Genomic DNA, 22,511 nt, shown 5'->3' on the forward strand with positions numbered 1-22,511 from the left:
CAGGGCATAATAACATTACATGTATGCACATTTAGCATCCATATTTTCCTCTTTTTTATGTCTCATTCTTTGCTCGCGCTCTCGTTTTTCAGTCTCCATCTCCCTTCTCTCATTATACAGTAGATGTCATTTATTTACCGTTCATGTACAAAATTAACTTAGTGAAACTGTCCTTCAAGTCAACCGGAGTGTGAGAAAAAAAGAAAAACCTTAATTAAGATCACGCGTTTCTCGCTTATCGTCAAGTCTTGCAACTTTCCGGTTTGTTAATGTCATTAGTACTTTTATGTAACCCATATTGTATTTTAGGTTTGCTGTTTATTTCCATAATGAGCACAATCTGTGAGATCCTGCTACAAACATCATCAGGAATGAACTCGGGGAACATATGTTACTGGCGACGGGGGCTTCCTGAGAAAACGACGTGAGCTCGATGATGATTGGATAGGTTGTCCTATCAGTGCCAGAGTCTAAACATGGGATGGGAGAAACCTATGAAAAGTGCTCTTGATTTATTGTGTCCTTCCTAATCTTTACACTTGGCTGAATATTAGCTGAAAAAAACAAAACACAATTTTGTGATACTCTGCTGGGGAATGTTTCTGCTCTATGTGGCCACCTAGTGGATGCGATGTGAAATGTTGAGGGTTTTGCTAATACAATACAATACAATAATTCAATTCATTGAACTCAATTTATCTGTAAGTGTGATCCTTAGCCAATTAAAAAAATGGTTCTTGCATCTGCATCTAGTCACCTATAAGATGTCTGTAACCACAGGAAGCCACTTCTCCAGCTTCTTCTTACCTTGGTCCCTTCTACATTATCCATTGGACAACCAACCAGGCTTAAAGGGTAACCTGGTTACCCTGATGGCTTGGTATGTTAAAAAACAACAGCAGAAGCAATATTCACCTCCCACTACATACCTGGATCCAGGACCAGCAACTCTGTGGTCGCTGTTTGTACCGGCAGGCAGTCCTCATGGTTCAAAGCTACTGGCGGACTGCCGGGACCAGTGATTGGCTGCCATGTCCAGGTGACTTCTGAACTGCGTCATCAGCCTTGGCGTAAGTCTCCTGACCGTGGCGGTATTCAGTGGTGCTGCTGCTGTGAGCCACAGCGACCTCCTGCCGGTGTTGCGTCGACCACGCAGCGTCCTGCGCTGGATCCAGATCAGTGGCTGGACAGAGTATCGCTTCCATTGCTTTTTTAACATCCCCAGACAATGTGTAGCAGAATTATCTGGACCCTACATAAAGTCTAAAAAGGGTCATGATTCTATAGGTCAAATATGTGGTGGAATTTCTTTAGGATCCATGTCCCGTATGGTTGATCAGAGCTTTCTTAGCTTTTGTGTGGTCCCTGCAGATAAGACCCCCGGCTTTAATAGATTATTTGCTTTTTATCCTAGAGGGAACAGAAATCTCCAACTCTGTCTGACTCTTATTTCTCAGTGTGTGTGATCCACAGTAAAGGTCGCCATACACATTAGACCGACGTCGGATGAAGCCTCTGATATCGGCTTGTCTAATGTGTATGGGGGTCTACTGACCCTCCCCTGACAGATGATGTCTGGTTTATGACTACCAATCCTTTTGTTTTTGGAGAAATAAGCCACCAGACAATTCTTGAAAAACGCTCCTTTGATTTCAGGGGTCTTGAGGGATCTGCTCATGTGGGGGGCTTAAGGCTCTGTTCACATCAGTGATAATAACACGGTACTTAACCCACCATGTGACAAATAACTAATGCCAACTGAAGGACCCAATGGGGTCCGTTGGTTTCTGCCAAGAAAGCAGCAAGATTTCTTACATCTGAGACTGAATTTGCTTCCACGGCTCTGAATTGAGCCCTCAACATGGATGTGATCGCAGCAGAATTTGGAACAGCCCAGTAGTAGATGACTAGTCACTGTAATTACTGCATGCGGATGCGTTGCTGCCATGCTGCTTATCCTTTGCATTGTAGTTCCTTCCCCATCTTAAAAATAACGTCATCTTCCATCAATTTCTGCTACAAGCAATGAACCATGTGTCATCTGTGCAATGATCAGTCCTCGTAGACAGCAGCGCTCTGTCGGGAATAGGCCTGGTCTCTGATCCTGAGTTCGTTAGACTGGAATTTTCTGATTCTAGTATGCGTCAATAAATGATGACCATGGAGTCCACGTCACGTCCTGACCTCCGATCTGTGTCATTAATGCTGCGTTACAGCCATTGGTACAGTATAGGGGGTCCCACAGTGTGGTAGGCAATGTCTTGTGTTGTGACTGCGCTCGATGGTTGTAGATGCCATCTTCTAGGACCTGATGCTGCCATTTGGAATGTTCTCATTGGGCTGCCATTATAGCTGGGGATGTATACTGGGATATACTGGTAGGAGTCCCCAGTGTCAGATTTTGGTCACCATCAATAGCCAATTACATTTTAATAGCCAAGTGTTAGCCAAGGATTATAGAAAGCTAGCGATTGGTTACACTTACCCAGAAATAAGAAAAATAAATGATATTTAGAAAAGGCAGATAACTCGAAATACATTGGTGCTTCTCACAAAATTATAATATCATCAAAAAGTTAATTTATTTCAGTTCTTAAATATAAAAAGTGAAGCTCATATATTATATAGAGTCATTACAAACAGAGTGATCTATTTCACGTGTTTATTTCTGTTAATAAAAGTACCAATACCTGGTTTACAAACAACAATATCACTGTGCTTGATTGGCCAGCAAACTCGCCTGACCTTAACCCCATAGAGAATCTATGGGGAATTGTCAAGGAAGATGAGAGACACCAAACCCTACAATGCAGTCGAGCTGAAGGCTGCTATCAAAGCAACCTGGGCTTCCATAACTCCTCAGCAGTGCCACAGGCTGATCGCCTCCATGCCACGCTGCACTGATGCAATAATTGATGCAAAAGGAGCCCTGACCAAGTATTGAGTGTATTTACTGAACATACATTTCAGTAGGCCAACGTTGTGGATTTTAAAATCATTTTTCAAGCTGGTGTTATAAAGTATTCTAATTTACCGAGATAATGACTTTTGGGTTTTCATTGTCTGTAAGCCATAATCATCAACATTAACAGAAATAAACACTTGAAATAGATCACCCTGTGTGTATATAATATATACCGTAAGTTTCACTTTTTGTATTGAAGAACTGAAATAAATTAACTTTTTGATAATATTCTAATTTTGTGAGAAGCACCTCTAAGTCAGAAAGATATGCTGGAAGCAGACGGTCACTTTCTATGTTCAGGACTGGAGCTTCTATAGGGTCCAGTATAAGTGATGTACATGCACAGGTAGAAAGCACGTAACATAGTAACATAGTTTTGAAGGCTGAAGGAAGACCTTATGTCCATCTAGTTCAGCCTATTTTTAGTGCAGCTGTTCTGCATTGTTGATCCTGGGGAAGGAAAAAAAAACCCACAGAGTAGAAGCCAATTTTCTCCATAGGGAAAAAAAATTCCTTCCCCTAAGCTGAGTCAACCATCTACATATAATATTCTGTTATTCGTAACCTTCTATACTGTTACAAGAAAAGCATCCATTCCTTTCTTAAATTCATTCAGTGAGTTGGCCATCACCACTTCCTCAGGAAGAGAATTCCAGAGCCTCACTGCTCTTACCGTGAAGAACCCTCTTCTATGCTGGTGCAGAAATTGTCTTTCCTCCAAACGAAGAGAATGCCCCCTTGTTCTTGTCACAGTCCTTGGTACAAACAGTTCATTGGAGAGATCTCTGTATTGCCCTCTGATATACTTGTACATATATATTAGGTCTCCCCTAAGTCTTCTCTTTTCTAGAGTAAATAGACCTAATTTTGATAACCTTTCTGGGTATTGTAGTGAACCAACTCCATTTATCATTTTAGTAGCCCGCCTTTGAACCCTTTCAAGTTCAGTAATGTCTTTCTTTAGCACCGGAGTCCAAAATTGCACACAATACTCCAAGTGTGGTCTGACGAGTGATTTATACAGAGGGAGAATTATGTTTTCATCTCGTGTCCCCAGACCTCTTCTAATGCATCCCATTACCCTATTTGCTTTGGTGGCAGCTGCCTGACACTGGGCACTCCAATTTAGCTTCTTATTGAGTAAGATGCCTAAGTCTTTTTCCATGTCTGATTTCCCCAGCAGTTTCCCATTTAGTAAGTAATTGTAGCATCTGTTTCTCCTTCCCATGTGCATAACCTTACACTTATCTGTGTTAAACCTCATTTGCCATTTTCCAGCCCAATTCTCCAATTTACTCAAATCTGTCTGTAGTTGCAAACTGTCCTCCTTTGTGTAAACTACCTTACATAGTTTTGTATCATCTGCAAATACTGATATTTTACTGTGTAAGCCATCCACTAGATCATTAATAAATATATTAAATAGTAGGGGGCCCAATACAGAACCCTGTGGTACCCCACTAGTAACCCATGCCCAATCTGAGTATGCACCATTAATAACCACTCTTTGTTTCCTATCACTAAGCCAGCTACCTACCCATCTACACACATTTTCCCCTAGCCCAAGCTTTCTCATCTTACTTACCAATCTTTTATGTGGGACAGTGTCAAATGCTTTAGAGAAGTCGAGATAAATGACATCCAATGATTTTCCTTGGTCCATTTGAGAGCTTACATCCTCATAGAAGCTGATCAGGTTAGTTTGACAGGAGCGATCCTTCATAAATCCATGTTGATATGGAGTTAAACATTTATTAACATTGAGATATTCCATAATGGTATCCCTTAGAAACCCTTCAAAAATTTTACCCACAACAGATGTTAAGCTTACCGGCCTATAGTTTCCAGGTTCCCTTTTACACCCCTTTTTGAATATTGGTACCACATTTGCTTGCCGCCAATCAAAAGGAACAGACCCTGTTTCTATAGAGTCTTTAAATATAAGGAATAGAGGCCTGTCTATCACATTACTTAACTCCCTTAATACCCGAGGGTGAATGCCATCAGGGCCTGGTGATTTGTCAATTTTAATCTTACTAAGGCGGTTCTGCACTTCCTGGGTTAGGCAGGTAATACTTAATGGGGAGTTTACATTATCACTCTGCATTTGCCCTGCAAATCCTTTTCCTGTGTGAACACTGTTGAGAAAAAAGTATTTAAAACATTTGCTTTTCCCACATCGCTCTCTATGATTTCACCCTCATTGTTCTTTAAAGGGCCGACACCATCAATTTTAATCTTTTTACTGTTTATATAATTAAAGAATAGTTTGGGGTTTGTTTTACTTTCCTTAGCAATGAGTCTCTCAGTTTCCACTTTTGCTAAATGTATTTGTTTTTTACACATTTTATTTTTTTCTCTATAACTTTTTAATTCTTCTTCATTGCCTTTTTGTTTTAGCTTCTTAAATGCCTTGTTCTTGTTATTTATTGCCCTTTTTACATCCTTATTTAGCCACATTGGTGTTCTCCTGTTCCTAGCCCTTTTATTTCTGTACGGTATGGCTAGCTCGCAGTGGGTGTGTAAGACTGATTTAAATATTTCCCATTTATTTTCTGTGTTCCTATTTTTGAGGACATTGTCCCAATCAATTCGGCGAAGGTCCTCTCTAAGCTGATCAAACTTTGCTTTCCTGAAATTCAGCGTTTTTGTAACCCCTTCCGGGGCACCTTACTGAAGGACAAGTGGAATTGTATTATATTGTGGTCACTGTTCCCTAGGTGCCCATCGACACGTACTTCTGTTATTCTATCTGGCCTGTTGCTTAAAATTAAGTCCAGAAGGGCTGTCCCTCTAGTTGGGCCGTGCACAAGTTGTGACAGATAATTATCCTTGGTCACTGACAGAAATTGGTTTCCTTTCTGAGATACGCAGGTTTCAGTTTCCCAGTCTATGTCGGGGTAGTTGAAGTCCCCCATAATAATCACCTCATTGTGATTTGCTGCTTTGTCTATTTGTTTCAATAATACATTTTCAGTGGTTTCTGTTATATTTGGTGGCTTATAACAAACCCCTATGAGGATTTTATTAGTTTTCCCTCCTTGTATCTCCACCCATAGAGACTCCACCTCTTCATTTCCCTCTTGTATATCTTCTCTTAGTGTGGGCTTTAAAGTGGACTTTATATATAGACAGACTCCACCCCCTTTCCTTTTTTTTACGATCCCTCCTAAACAAATCATATCCTTGCAAGTTAGCCGCCCATTCATAGCTGTCGTCTAACCATGTCTCAGTTATTCCTACTATGTCGTATTTTTCCTCATACATTACCAACTCCAGATCTTCAATCTTATTGGTCAGGCTTCTTGCGTTGGTCAGCATGCAGGAAAGAAGTTTTGCTTCCTTTTTCTTATTTTCCTTCTGAGTACCTTGTCTTGGGTCCTCAGTACCACATCTAGCTTCCTTGATTAGTTTGTCCTTCTGCTGCATGTTCTTGTCTGCTGTTTTTCCTCCCATCCCCTCTTCTAATTTAAGAAGAATGCAGCACATGTACAGGTAGAGAGCAATGTAGTACATATAGTACAGGTAGAGTGCAATATTGTGCATAAAGTAAATAAAGCGTGCCGTACAGTGTCTGTAGGACAGGAATAGGTCACTATAATACACGTACAACTAGAGAGTAATATAGATGATAGAGGTCAAGTAGAGAGCAGTACTGCACGCATAGTACAGGTAAAGAGCAGTAATACTGGTAGAAAGCAGTGTAGTATAAGCTGTACAGGTAGAGAAATGTACAGTGCATGTAAATTAGTACAAGTAATAAAAAGAGAAAATTGTACAGTGCATGTAGTACAAGTAGATAACAGTAAAGTATATGCAGTACAGATTGAAAAAAATGTATAGTACATATAGCAAAACTAGAGAACAGTATAGTACATGTGGTGCAGGTAGAGAACAGTATAGTACATGTATTACAGGTAGAGGACAACACAGTACATGTAGTACAGGTGAAGAACAGTACAGTACATGTTGTACATGTACAGAACAGTATAGTACATGTGGCACAGGTAGAGAATAGTACAGTACATGTAGTACAGGTAGAGGACAGCACAGTGCATGTAGTACAGGTAGAGGACAGCACAGTGCATGTAGTACAGGTGAAGCGCAGTACAGGACATGTAGTACAGGTACAGAACAGTATAGTACATGTAATGTAGTACAGGTATAGAACAGTACAGTTCATGTAGTACAGGTAGAGGACATCAGAGTGCATGTAGTACAGATAGAGAACAGTACAGTACATGCCGTACAGGTAGAGAACAGTATAGTACATCTAATACAGGTAGAGAGCAGAACAGTACCCGGACTGGAGGTGCTACTCCAGGACTGACCTCTGGTAAATGGCAGATGACCCACAAGGGACTGGAGGCAGGGATGGCGGACTGGGCAAGTACTGACTGGCACGGCTAGTACAGTGGCTAGCATGACAGATACACAGGCTGATACTGGCAGACACAACAGGTATCCTGGTAGGCAAGTGCAGGCAGTGATGACTGATGGACAGGCAAGCAGTCGGGCATGGCTGATAGACAGGCAGGCGGCCACAGCTGATAGAGAGGCATGAAGGCAGGCTTGGCTGATAGAGAGGCACACAGGTGGACATAGCTCATAGAGAGGCAAGCGGGCACAACTGATAGACATGCAGGCGGGTGTGGGGAGGTTGGTCTGATGGACGGATCTGCCTAAGGAGAGAGGCAGAGTAGCAGCGCAGTGTAGGCTGAGATATAGAGCCAGGGGCGACATTTGGCCGTTTGACCATTAGAGGGCAGTGGGGAGCATAGGAGAGAGTGGTTATGTAGCTGCCATGGGTCAAGGTCACTGCCATTGGTTAAAGGTTACTGTCAGGTGATAGTGGGCGGAGCTACTGGGACTGGAGAGTATAAGAGGTCAGGGAAGGTTCTGGAAGTTCCAGTCAGCCAAGGGAGCTCACTAGAGAGGAGAGTTTGCTGTAGGTAGAAAGACGGAAAAGGCCTACAGAGAGCTTCTGACAGTGGAGATGGTCACGAGGGGTGACCCAAAAGGACAGTGGCTGCGGATAGAGATAGACTGTGAGTGTCAGGTGGACGGCGTACTCTAAAGAGTGAAATGCTGTGGTGAAAGTGCTTAGGGCAGCCACAGCAGAGAAGAGCCATAGAGGACGCCACAAACCATGACAAACTAAGAAGAGAAGGTACCCGGGTCTGTGTGTAAAAGTGAATTGTGGACTATTCCTGTGATGACGTACGGTGGTCATCCGAAAAGCGGACTATAAAATCTGAACTGTTGGACACAACCCTTGTCTCAGTCTCATGTCTGCCGGCGCCACGAAGTGGGTCACCCCCCAGTCCTGTTGGATCAGCACCACCTAATCGCCTCCCTCAGCCCGACCCTACACAGGCACGACTGATAGGCAGGCGGATATGGCTGATAGACTGTCAGACACTACTGTAGTACAGGACAAGTATACTGGATATAAATACTGAGACCTGAGACCTAGCAAGCTATCCATGTTAGAACATACAAACAATGTTGTTCAGGCACAACTATGCAGGAGGAGATGCCTTAAACAGTAACTGTTTTCTAGCTTTTGGCTGGGGGGACACTTTAGGAGGACGTGCGCAGTACCTTTGAGAGAGGGGAAGCATGCTCGCGCACTCCCAAGGCACACTGCCAACCTGGAAAAAAAGACGGGAGGAGGCTGCCGTGGTGAGCAAGCTGGCATTTGTGCCCGAGGAGAGAGGCAGAAGACAGAAAGCCTGGAGCTACAGAGCAGTACAGTACGTGTAGTGCCGTAGAAAGCAGTGCAGTACAAGTAGAGAACAGGGCAGTACATATAGTACAGGTGGAGAGCGGAACAATATATGTAATGCATGTTGAGAGCAGTACAGTAAATGTAGTGTGGGTAGAGAGCAGTATAGTACAGGTTGAGAGCAGCACAATACAAGTAGAGAGCAGTACAGTACAACTAGTACAGGTGGAGAGCAGTACAATATATTTAATGCAGGTAGAGAGTAGTACAGTACATGTAGTACAGGTAGAGAGCAGTACAGTACAGGTAGAAAGCAGTACAGTTCATATAGTACAGGTAGAGAGCAGTACAAAATATGTAGTGCAGGTACAGAGTAGTACAGTACATGTAGTGCAGGTAGAGAGCAGTATAGTACATGTAATGCAGGTAGAGAGCAGTAAAGTACATATAGTACATGTAGAGAGCAGTCTAGTGCATGTAGTAGAGGTAAAGAGGAATACAGTACATGTAGAGCAGGTAGAGAGCAGTACAGTACATGTAGTGCTGGTAGAGAGCAGTACAGTACATGTAGGGCAGGTAGAGAGCAGTACAGTACATGAATTTAATACGTGAAGCATTGATGGACGCACTACAAAAAATGTCTGTTTCTCGTTTCTGGAGGACAAACAGGAGCACTTTCCCATGAATGAGACGTTGATCTTCTTCAGGTTCTATGGGGTCAGCAGAAGCCAATTGTATTCTCCAGGTATATCAAAGCCCCAAATCCTCTCGGAATAATAATCCCCGCACACATAACCGTCCTCATAAACTAAGTGGATCTGAAAGTGAAATGAATATGTAGTGAAATATTGTAACTGCAGCACAATTTTCCTTTCATTATGGCAGTAATCTGAGCGCTGCCTTCCTACATTTGCAGACATGCTCCTTTCAGTTCTTCCTTTAAACCACAATTACCATGCATATGAGATTTGTGTATGGATAATGAGCTTGTTTAATGGGAGCAAGCACTTTTTATGAGAACATACCCATAAAAGCAGTGACAAACAAAGGCATATAAACTTTGTATGAATTCGGCTCTACACAAATGGCTGCCCTATTGTCCCAATGCAGATGAAATGCCTCCATTTACTTGCTTTTAAAGATTGAGTCACATGTGACCTTTCATACTTTTCCTCTTGACTTGACATGTCCCAAGGTGAGTGATGCTAAATGTCCAGCTTTGAAAAAAAAAAAAAAAAATATTTTGTGATACTCTGTTGGGAGATGTTTATGCTGTATGTGGCCACCTGGTGGTTGTGAAGTTCATTACATGCTGTTGAGGGTATTGCTTGCATGTGATGATAACATATTTAATTTGTATTGGCATCCTTAAAAGGTATTCACAAAAATATCAAGTTATCCTTTGGGAGTAACTTGCACAAATTTTGATCCTGAAGTCGGGGCTTTGAAACCCGGAGAACTGGGCTCTTCGGCCCCATCTTGGATGAAGTGGGGGGTGCTCACACTCAACCTCCTCTTTTTCAATGTCTATGGGGGCTGTCGACAAAAGTGGAATGCTGTCCTCAACTCAGTCTCAACGACAGTAAATGAAGCGGAGGTCGAGCATGAGCACCTCCTCTATCAAAATGGGTCTGTGGGTCTCAGTGGTCAGACCCTCATTGATTAGCGAATTCAGATGATGTTAATTTAGGTGGACAACCATAATGGCTAGCAATTGGTTTCAAGGTCACCTCCAAATTTGGTTGTCTTCTGCTGGATGTTGGGGACCATTGGTGGTGTGTGCTCCTCCAGTCTGACTGTGGTGCTTGTTTTGACCAAGCATGTTTCCCCAGTTCTCTGTAGCCCCTGCAGGGCCAATGGCCCAGATTAAGCTGTTGTTGACTCCAGACCTGGAAATTGCTGTGGTTGCCTATTTTTTTTGTTTATCGACCTTCAGCTCGATCTCGATCCATGGTGCCTCGGTGGATGAATGCTCTGTAGGAAGATCTATCTTGTGCAAGCCTAGATAGGTCCACCAGGGACTTCTCCGCCATTATCTTGATAGTATCAGGCCATGGGGTTGCTGATCTTCCACTTCGCCTTGTTTCTTCTAGTCTTCCTACCATAATGTCCTTCTCCGGTGGTTGCCTATAACGTATTGAATGATATTCCCTTACATTGTAAATTTCCAGGCAGATGATGGAAATATTCATGATGTTGTTGTAATTGGACTAAAGGAAATGCAATGCAGAATTGTGCAATTAGGACTTACTGGAATTATGAAAATGTCCTCGTGCCCCCTAGCTATTACACCAGACCTGGAAGTCTTAGTTGTGCAACAACCTCACATTGATAACCACGGCCCTCCACATTGCGGATCTACTCTACAAGGCCAAAAAATCGGCACTGACAACTGTGTAAGGAAACAATGGGTCCTGGCAATTACATCTCCGATGCGTAATCTCCTGTTATGCTCATCACACTGACCCAGTTGCCATCTTTCCTAATTATATTATTTGTCTCCTTCATATGGATGACATTATAGGCTTAAACGTGACAAAGAAGCCTTGTGTGTGCCACAGGGTCTCGCCCTGCTCCTATGACTTTGGTGTAAACAACTGTCCTAGAGAAGCCGGCTCTGGAGACAGTGATCAGAGTCTATAATTGTGTAGATGTCAAAGAGCGTCTTCCCTTAAATGACAACATTTCCAGGAATTATAAGGCTCTTCGTTGCCCTCTGGAATCTTTTAATATTTCATGGCATATTTGGTCTTCTGTACAGAATATAGATATTAGTTTATATTGTCATCCGATGCTCCCGTCACTGCGACTTCACTCCATTCACTAGGGTTGGGCCACAGGAAGAAGAGGGACCTCTACCCTCAGGAAAACATCAATATCACATAGACGGTCTATTCTGTAGAAAAGTAATGTACAGTCACCGCACACTCTTGATAAAAATTGTACAGGTACAGATGCTGCAATAGCACAATTCATGAATAAGGAATTGGTGCAGGGATAGAGAAAATGGTCAGGTGACAAGAACATTAACATTTCAACCCTCATAGGGTCTTATTCATATAGTCGCTGTAGAAACAAAAACAAGGCATGAGAGATCATTTCCATAATAAAATTACAAACCAAAGAACAGAAATAAAATACAAGTATACACAAGGTAAAAAAAATAAGCTTACAAGATTATGAGAAACAAAATAATGATGATTCAAAGCATAATTGCAGTCATGGTCTGGAAAAAGTCACATATAGGTCTGGAATAAGCCATAGAAGTCATCAAATAACATCCCAAGGCAAAAATGGCGATCCTTTAGAGGGATAGGGGTACAAGAGACTATATCAGGATAAATATGACTGGATATGTTTGAATCTAGGGGAATTAGCCCCAATTGACAGTGCTATAAATATATGGTATGGTGTATACCCTTATGCTGAGATGTACCCATTAAACGTGAAGTTGATGCAGAGTAGGAAAAGATGTAGCCCATATTACCTGTTGGTAAGGTTCACTGAACAGTATAAAGGATATTCTGTTTGCAAAGGACATCTGTTGTAGGAAAGGGGATTTAGTTCTCAAAGGGAAAATAAGCAGAGTAATATGAGTGAAGAGTCATGGGGCCATGGATTACCTGGGTCCAGGGTAGGTCCGGCGCACCTGCGCCTTGGATTGTAGGCTGCATCGTACAGTATGGAGGCTTGGGTGGCTATAAATAGTGTGCTGAAGCGGCCGCCTGACCAGCAGTGTGCGGTTGAGTTCACACCCCTGGAAATGACATCGCCGCTGGGCGGTGAAATGACCAGAATGAGGCTTGGAACACAATGGGATATGAACCGTGGTAAACCCAAGGTCTGCTCATGGGTGTATTTTTTCACATCTCTGTTAACAAGGTCTATGAAGGCCTCTGTGGCATGGTAAGTTTGAGGAGGGTTGAAAGAACTGGTGCTGCGTAGGCCCACCTGAGTGATAGAAATCTCTGGAATAGAGGTGCCCCCAGCTGAGGGTTCTCTTTTGGGAGAGGTCCCTTCCTGAAGACCAAAGTGAGTTTTGAGTCTAATATTCCAGTAGAATCATTCCAAGTTCCGTTCTAGCTGGAAGGAATTCCAGTTAGTGGTCGGGCAAAATGTCAATCCTTTCTGAAGTATCCCCAACTCGGCAGGTGAGAGTGTGTGACTGGAAATATTTACCACCAGGTTTGGTTGCTTACCTGGGATCTTGTGGCCATTCTTGCTTTGGGATCGGCGGGTGGGTCTGCGTGTGGTGGTCCTCCCTCTCCGAAGCCCCTGCTGTTTGCCTAAAAAAGGATGTCTGGAACCGTGTCCAATGGACATATCACTTTCTGAACTGTAGGAGTCCTGGTGTTGTCTGGTGTTGGAGTGCCAGGGTCTTGAGCCGGACTACTTGTTCCATCGGTAGACACGGTTGGTGGCGTAATCCTGTGTATCCCTCCGAAATTTGGAGCATTTTTTTCTCCTGTAGATACTTACGGTGTTCAATCAGGATGGCGTCAGTTTTGTTCTTTAACCCCTTAGCGACCACCGATACGCCTTTTAACGGCGGTAATTAAGTGTACATAAACCACAGCGCCGCTAATTCATGGCGCTGTGGAGAAAGTGAATAGCGCCCCCCAGTGTCGGATTTTCTCCGGGGTCTCGGCAGCCGGGGGTAGCTGAGACCCCAGAGAACATGAATCGGTCGGTTTTTACCGACCCCGCTTTTGCGATCGCTGTTATTAACCCTATAACGGCGACCGCAAAAAAAAAGCCGCAATTTTGCATTAAATTTCTCTTTCCTCTGATGTGATTGCACATCAGAGGAGAGAGAACTAGGGTCCCCGATCCCCCCCAGTACCTCTTCGTGGTCCAGGGTCCCCTCCCGGTGGTCCCGCGTCCCGCCGGCGTCCTCCGGTGGGCGCCGCCATCTTGGATCCGGAAGAAAATGGCGGGCGCATGCGCAGTGCGCCCGCCGGGAGTCTGCCAGCTCCGGCTGGCAGATTCCGTTCATTCATTTTGATCACTATGATAAACTATCATAGTGATCAAAATAAAAAAATAGTACATAACCCCCCCGTTTATCACCCCTTTAGTTAGGCCAACATAACGAAATAAAGAAAATATTTTTTTTTTCAGTTTTCCATTAGGGTTAGGGTTAGAGCTAGGGCTAGGGTTAGGGCTAGGGTTAGGGCTAGGGTTAGGGCTAGGGCTAGTGTTAGGGCTAGGTTAGCGCTAGGGTTAAGGTTAGGGTTAGGGCTAGGGTTAGGGCTAGGGTTAGAATTAGGGTTAGGGCAAACTAGGATTAGGGTTAGAATTATGATTAGGGATTAGGGTTGGGATTAGGGTTATGGTTGGGATTAGGATCAGGTGTGTGTTGGGGTTAGGGTTGGAGCAAGAATTGAGGGGTTTCCACTACCAACTTTGGGGGTCTAAAAATTGGGGTCTAAAAAATCACTTTTGTGGAAATAAAAAAGACTTTATTTTCACGGCTCTGCGTTTATAAACTTCTGTGAAGCGCTTGGGGGTTCAAAGTGCTCACCACACATCTAGATAAGCTCCTTGGGTTCTAATTTCCAAAATGGGGTCACTTGTGGGGGGTTTCCACTGTTTAGGCCCATCAGGGGCTCTGCAAACGCAACATGACACCCGCAGACCATTCCATCAAAGTCTGCATTCCAAAATGGCACTCCTTCCCTTCCAAGCTCTCCCATGCGCCCAAACAGTGGTTTCCCCCCACATATGGGGTATCAGCGTAATCAGGATAAATCGCACAATAACTGTGGGGGTATGATTTCTCCTGTTACCCTTTTAAAAATAAAAATTTGGGGGCGAAAAGTTCATTTTTGTGGAAAAAAAATGGATTTTTTATTTTCACGGCTCTACGTTATACACTTCTGTGAAGCACTTGAAGGTTCAAAGTGCTCACCTCACATCTACATAAGTTCCTTAATGGGTCTAGTATCCAAAATGGGGTCACTTGTGGGGGGTTTCCACTGTTTAGGCCCATCAGGGGCTCTGCAAACGCAACATGATGCCCGCAGACCATTCCATCAAAGTCTGCATTCCAAAATGGCACTCCTTCCCTTCCAAGCTCTCGCATGTGCCCAAACAGTGGTTCCCCCCCACATATGGGGTATCAGCATACTCAGGAAAAATCACACAACAACTGTGGGGTATGATTTCTCCTGTTACCCTTGTAAAAATAAAAATTTGGGGACGAAAAGATCATTTTTGTGGAAAAAAATAGATTTCTTATTTTCACGGCTCTACGTTATAATCTTCTGTGAAGCAATTGAAGGTTCAAAGTGCTCACCACACATCTAGATAAGTTCCTTAATGGGTCTAGTTTCCAAAATGGGGTCACTTGTTGGAGGTTTCCACTGTTTAGGCACATTAAGGGCTCTCCGAACGCAACATGGCATCCGATCTCAGTTCCAGCCAATTCTGCGTTGAAAAAGTCAAACGGCGCTCCATCCCTTGCGAGCTCTGCTGTGTGCTGAAAAAGTGGTTTACCCCCACATATGGGGTATCGGCGTATTCAGGAGAAATTGTACAACAAATTTTGTGGTTGATTTTCTCTTTTAACACTTGTGAAAATAAAAAAAATTGGTTCTGAAGTAAATTTTTTGCAAAAAAAAAGTTTAATGTTAATTTTTTCCTTCCACATTGCTTTAGTTCCTGTGAAGCACGTAAAGGGTTAATAAACTTCTTGAATGTGGTTTTGAGCACCTTGAGGGGTCTAGTTTTTAGAATGGTGCCACTTTTGGGTATTTTCTGTTATGTATACCCCTCAAAATGACTTTAAATATGATGTGGTCCCTAAAAAAAATGGTTTTGTAAATTTTGTTGTAAAAATGAGAAATCGCTGGTCAACTTTTAACCCTTATAACTTCCTAAGAAAAAAAAAAATGTTGCTTCCAAAATTGTGCTGATGTAAAGTAGACATGTGGGAAATGTTATTTATTAAGAAATTTTTTGTACGCATCTCTCTGATTTAAGGGCATAAAAAATTAAAGTTTTAAAATTGCGTAATTTTCAAAATTTTTGCCATATTTCCGTTTTTTTCATAAATAAACACAAGACTTATCGAAAAAATTTTACCAGTAGCATGAAGTACAATATGTCACGAAAAAACATTCTCAGAATCAGCGGGATCCATTAAAGCGTTCCAGAGTTATAACCTCATAAAGTGACAGTGATCAGAATTGTAAAAATTGGCCCGGTTATTAAGCTGCAAACTGGCTCTGTCGCTAAGGGGTTGAGGTGGACCAGTCTGCGCTTCAAAGGCTAGAGGTGAGTTGTGTCTCGATGGCAGAGACGTGTTGTTGTGAGGTCGTCAGTTCCTTCTGCAGAAGTTCGATGGTCAAGACTGTGATGTCCAGAGAGCACCTATTCAAAACTTGTTTTAAATTTGTCGCAATATTCTGCGTTCTCAGAAAAGAGTTGGATGTAGATTGCTTCTGAGGCCTCTTGGGATCTTGTTTTGCCTATGGTATTCGGCCAGCGTTGTGTAGTGCAGATCATATGAAACGTATTTACGGCGTACTTTCTCGTAATCTCCTGTCTTGATGTCATTAGCCGGTGTTCTAAGGAAATCACCAGAGCCTGTAACTGTTGATAGAATGCTGTTAGAAGTTGAAATGTCATAAGCGAAGGTGTTGGAGTTGGTCGTCATCTGGAGGCAGATCCATCAGCCAGTAAAAATAGTCAGACGGGTAGTGTGGCGAGCACTCTTGCTGGGTTCCGAGGTGCTGGTGAAGTGGGATTGCAATCCCCGTAGTAGAGTAATGTGCAATCACCGCACACTCTCGATAGAAGCTTGTAAGGCCTTTATTGTACAGATACAGATGCAGCAATAAGGAATTGGTGCAGGGATAGAGAAAATGGTGAGGCGACAAGAAGATAACGTTTCGACCCTCATAGGGTCTTATTCATATAGTCGCTGTAGAAGAAAAAACAAGGTATGAGAGATCAATTTCATAACAAAGTTACAAACAAAAAAACAGATAAATAAAATACAAGTATTTTTACCATTCGCTTGGCTGGCAAGTATTTTTTTTGTTTTTCCAAATTGAATGATCTAGTGTTTGGTTTCACGTGGAATTTCGAATTTCAGGGAATCTGACCTGACCTCGATCCTCCGCGGAGCCACCCTCTCCTCTCTACTCCCCATCGTTTGATACGGTCGAAGATGGAACCTAAAACTTCTTTCTTTTCTATACTGCTCCGCATTTTTTAATGGCTTCTCATCTGCTACCGTAATTGGGTAAATGTGCTGACTTGACTTCTAAGTAGCACATATCACAGAAGGATGAAATAATGAACTCAGTAGGAGCCGCTAAACACTTAAAGGGAACACGTCATCAGAAAATGACCCATTGTGTAAAGCAGGTTTTGTGCTACATCTTTTCTTCTTTTTTAATTTTTGGCAATTTTGTTTTTCATATCATGATATTCAGTACAAAACAACATTAATAATCTTGTAATTTCCTTACTGGCCACTGTGACTTCTTGCCCTTTCAGGAAGAGTTTTCAGGAGACTTGAGCAAAGCATCACCAACACAGACCAGCATGGTAACGGGACGAGTTAGAAATGGCGCAGTGGATGATTAGTATGGCGATTTTGTCTTATTTTATAGGTTTGAGAAAGGTTTTTTCCAGTAATAAGACAACCCGTAAAAAGTCTTGCAATTTTCACATTGACCACTGGGGCTATTTTAGACTCGTACTTCCTGTCCTTCCAGGAAGAGTTTTCAGCAGACTCATGCACACACTTTCTTTGCTGACTGTTTTGTCATAAGATCTTGTTTTTCGCAAAATGCAGCATGTCACTTCTTTCAGTGTTTTTGCAGCATTTCTGAAAGCAATGGGTGGTGCAAAAAACGCTGCGAAGACCGCAGGCATTAGGTTTTGCTGTGTTTTTGGTGCCAAAACCTGATGACGTTGAATCAGAATTTTTTTTTTATGTGCTAAACTATATCAGCATGCACAAAAGAGAAATGTACCCGGACAAAAAGAAACGAAAAACGCAGCAAAAACAAAGCAAAACCTGCTTTCTGTAAGCAGCTTAAACTTTGCATAAAAAAACGCTGAAAAAACACAACGTGTGAACATAACCTAACAGTGATTCTCAGCCATTAGAGTGTCCGTGTCACTTTCATGAACGTATCTTGTACTCAGTCAGTCCTGGCCAATATGTCTGGGATCGGAGACTTATTACAGCTCTTATTAAACAAAATTCAACACAGTATGACAAGTTTCTAGCAAAATGCTGAACAGACACATATATGAGGTCGACCTCCCGACAGAGTATTCAAACACGTTTTTTTGTTTTACTGATGGTCTCATTATGCCACTTCTTTTGGGATACATGGAGCCAAGAGAAAAGCCACATCTGTATGGTACATGTCATATGTCTATGTCATTTTGTGCATCCCTCCTCGGACCATTTACATAGCTAAATAAAACTCATCTGAGATTATATCCAGACTTTCAATATTAAAACGACCACTAACAACCACAAAATGTGATCCCCTCTGCAGAAACGATTAATAGATCTTCATTATTCAAGCTACTAAAACAAGTGTCTTAAAGGGAATGCGTCATCAGAGAATGATTTATGGTTGAAATTAAATTTTTCTGTTAAATATATTTTTTGTAAATATTTCATAATGTTATTTTTATACATATTACACTCTGTATTAAACAATAAAAATAGCAATCTTGCGATTCTCACACCAGCAACTGGGGCTTTTTTTGAACTTCTAACTTTTGTTGTTTCAGGAAATGCACACGCACATTAGCAGCAAAGAATAGATCCTGACCATATCTTTTGTATTGAAGCATCTAATGAGCGTGTGCAAAGGTCACTGTGAAGGAAGAGGGAGTGGGGGGCTGATTTGAAATCGCTTATTGTGATTGGTGGTTCCTGTGTTATCAGCTGGGTATAGAAGTGTTTCCTGTCACTGTAATCCTGACTCTGATAATAATGAGCCTGCTGAAAACTCTTCCTGAAAGGAAAGAAAGCACGAGTCTAAAATAGCCCATGTGGTCAATGTGAAAGAAGAGGGAGCAGGGGCCTATTGTGATTTGTGGATCCTGTGTTATCAGCTGTGTACATATAGAAGTGATACCTGTCAATGTAGTCTTGCCTTTGATGATAAGTTCATTAAGGCGTCTCGTTTCCAAAATGGGGTCACTTGTTGGAGGTTTCCACTGTTTAGGCACATTAAGGGCTCTCCGAACGCAACATGAACTTATCATGTGGATGAGATTTCTGAAATCTCAGATTTTGCTGGTACTGTGAAAATTTGCATTAAAAAATTGCAGCAAAAGAAAAGAAACACTGCAAAAACGCAACTTGTGAATACAGCTTTAGGGCTCTTGCAGACGATTGTAGTTTCTGTCTGAGTGCAAATCTATGGGGCCCTGCAAATGTGTGATTTTTTTTCACGGGGCCGAGTGGTCCAAAAAAAAAAATAATTCATCATGCACGATTTGCCTGCGAGACTCTCCTATTTATATCTATGAGTCCGTGGTAAACAGCCAGAATGCACTCGGATGACATCTGAATGGAGAAGATGGAGATTTTTTAAAAAAATTCTCCACATCTGAGAAAAACTGATTAGAATGTGATTAGCATAATTGTCCCATTTTTCTCGGATGGAGAACACACAGCCCTAACAGGCCGGGGTGCACCTAGAGGGGGCTAGCAATGCAATGCCTGCTCCTCCTGTTTGCCTGGGGCCATCGAAATTCCGGCAAGTCTCCATGCCTTGCCTTGGGTGTTTCAACACATGACTATTGTAGGTCAGCAAATGAAATCTTCAGCTCATGTGAAAGAAATCCTATTTGGTGACATAAAGGGTTGTCAGAGAGTCTAATTAATAAAAGTACCTGCAGGAAATGTTGTAAAAAAACAAATCTACCATTACTCAGATGTCAACTCCAGTGGTCCTGCCGGTTTATATTGACTTTTTCCTGCGGTGATTGCATGCTATGTATTCCTGCGAGGGCAGTCATGTGCCATAAGTGATATCATCACTACTGAGACCAGTGATTGACGGCAGCGGTTCTGTCCTTGTAGGTCATGTCATGACCACAAGGACATAAACATAGACTGGAGGGACAACTAGAGCATCGGTGCCTGAGCGAGGCGTTTTTGGCAGGTGAGTCACTTGGTTTGGGGTTTTCTACCTTTTAGTTATTAGGGATTTTTCACCAGTAGGACAATCTGCCCCATCGGCAGAGATGTTGGTGGAGAGGGGGCATTTTTAAACATTGGGTGGTGTGGAAACGCTAATGTTCCCATCTTATCCACCGATTTTCGCATTTGTTCGCGACAAGTCAGGACAGGTCGTCGTCCCGGCCGCCAATTACAATATTTGCAGTTGTAGGAAACGTCTCTGGCTGGAAATATCTGTAAACACATTCTAATGTATTTGCATCCTTGGTAAATAATTTTCACATAAAGAAACAAGTCAAGACAAAACTGTTTTGTCTGTGCAAACAGCGGGAAAGGCTGCTGACGTATGTTCAAGAGCGAGAAGAAAATGCAGATTACTGACATTTTGTGCCGGAATTGGCCATTTTATGAACCATTGTGAATTTGCAGTGACAAACGCGGGCGCACTGGGGGACGCGTTCAGATAGGCTCTCAGCATATGTCCCATGATCATGGAGTTGGTATCATATCCATAGATTAAGTACCGCTTGGATAGCCCGAACACACAAAGCCATCTGTCGTATTGCTCTCGTCTATCGGCTCCCACAACATCTGTCCCAGATTCTTCCTGCTCGTTGCTCTTTTTCGAGATAAATTCTTTTGTTCCAAAGAAGGTGACATCGACCCTATATGTATTCTCCTTAATAGCTAACGCGGGGTATAAATCCCCAGATCCTATACATGAGATGCGATGAGTGGTGAGGCTGGATGAACCTGCTCAACAGCAAAAAGTCCCTGGAGCTCATATAGTACTAAAATAGTCAAAGCAACGGTATATTGAAGAATTACATTGCCCCTACCTCCTAGCCATGTCTTTTTTCCAAGTGATCTTTCATCATCTCCCCTACTGAGAGAAAGCTGTCACTTCCAATTTACCCTGTTGATGTCATCTTAATACTGACACTTACTGTGAGGGACTTGAACCATATCTTTAGGTAACGGAAGAGGAAAATGTACTGCAGATTGATACTGAAGACTGGTGGAAGGGCTCTCCTCTCTCCCTTGGAGTTCAGAGCTTTTACTTTTGTATAATTCCTTACTGATGTCCACAATGAGAAACACATGAGGTCTTTTCACCTTGATCCCTCACTATGAGGACTAGTTGAAGGAACTTTCTCCCTTAGAGTTTGGAGACATGACTTTGTATAATGTTTTACCGACCTCCACAGTAAGACATAGCGGAGGTCTTTTCTCCATTACCACTCACATTGAGGATTACTGGAAGGAATTTTCTCCCTCCCTGCAGATTCAGAGACGTGACTTTCATATCGTTTCTTACTGTTGTCTAGAATTAGAATTACTTGAGGTCTCTACATCCTCACCACTCATGTTGTCATGTTGAGGACTGTGTTGTGAACTCTCTTGATCTGACTTCTGAGTCGGGGCTCCCTCTGGTGGTTGATGCGGGTAGTCGAGCTGGTCCTGTTGACAGAAGTCTAACACCTGAAGACGCACCTGAAGACGATGATTGGAAGTCAGGGGTTACAGTCTGGGAGGATTTAAGTGAGCAAGCTTCCTTCAGTTACTGCTGGTGATTTGGTTTCTCTTGCATCATTCAGATAAGTTACTTGTTTGCTGGAATCTTTTGCATTTGATATAGTTTTTGCCTTTCTCTGCATTCTGCTTTGCTGTGTGGGTTCAACATTTTTCCCAGCTGGGATTTGTGCTTGACCCCGCTCATATCTCACAGCTTATGTCATTCTGTTCAGTATTGCTAATTCCCTGTTATATTAGTATCTTTTGCTTTGCTTCCAGTTCATACCAGAATGCTGATGTATTGGGGGAGAGGTCGTGTGGCCTCAGTGTTTTTGTATATCAGACGTGTTGGATTTTTTAGGGTTTTTGCGTGATTGCAGACAGTATCTTTTCTGTCCTGTTCTATCTAGACAGTTTTGGCCCCATCATGTGCTCACTCTATTTTCTGCCTGCGTTTGTGCCTCATCTTGTCTCACCAACAATATATGTTTGGGGGCTATCTATTCCTTTGGGGTTCTACTCCGGGGCAGTTTAGCTTTCCCCTTTCTTGCTTTAGGCTTAGTTAACTCTTTGGCTGTGCCGAGGTGTCTAGGGCATCATAGGTACGTCCCACGGCTAATGCTAGTTGTGTTGTTAGGTTTAGGGGTCTACAATCCACTAAGTTGCCAACCTTTCTGGTTTCCTGGTTGCTTAGCTGATTCCCCGGTAATCCTCCTCGGTGATCGAATCATAACAGGACGGGTAGAAGGAACCTTCTTTCTCCATTCGGGTTTGGAGACTTGATTTTTGAATAATGTTTTACTGACCTCCACAATAAGACTTATATGGAGGTCTTTTCTCCTTGACCACTCATATTGCGGACTAGTAGAAGGAACCTTCTTTCTAAATTGGAGTTCAGATCAAAGACTATTTGTATAAAGTCTTAATGACCTCCAGAGTGGTAAAATATGCACCATAGTAACATAGTTATTAAGGTTGAAGGAAGACTTTAAGTTCATTTAGTTCAACCCATATCCTATCCTAACTTGCCCTAACATGTTGATCCAGAGGAAGGCAAAAAAAAACCCATGTGGCAAACAGTAAGCTTCACATTGGGGAAAAAAATTCCTTCCCGACTCCACATACGGCAATCA

General features: G+C 42.5%; 1 protein-coding gene and 1 long non-coding RNA gene across 4 annotated transcripts in view; both read left to right on the plus strand.

Moving 5' to 3' along the window:
- Positions 1-22,511, plus strand: part of LRFN1 (leucine rich repeat and fibronectin type III domain containing 1) — a 254,965-nt gene that overhangs the window by 7,904 nt on the left and 224,550 nt on the right. The window lies entirely within an intron of this gene.
- LOC141051908 (uncharacterized) lies at positions 2,619-9,912 on the plus strand. The gene is made up of 2 exons (XR_012220710.1): positions 2,619-7,810; positions 7,882-9,912. It is a non-coding gene; the product is annotated as an uncharacterized lncRNA (long non-coding RNA).

This window comes from Dendrobates tinctorius, unplaced genomic scaffold (assembly GCF_039654945.1).
Source record: "Dendrobates tinctorius isolate UK_male_01 unplaced genomic scaffold, ASM3965494v1 ptg000158l, whole genome shotgun sequence".
Taxonomy (NCBI): domain Eukaryota; kingdom Metazoa; phylum Chordata; class Amphibia; order Anura; family Dendrobatidae; genus Dendrobates; species Dendrobates tinctorius.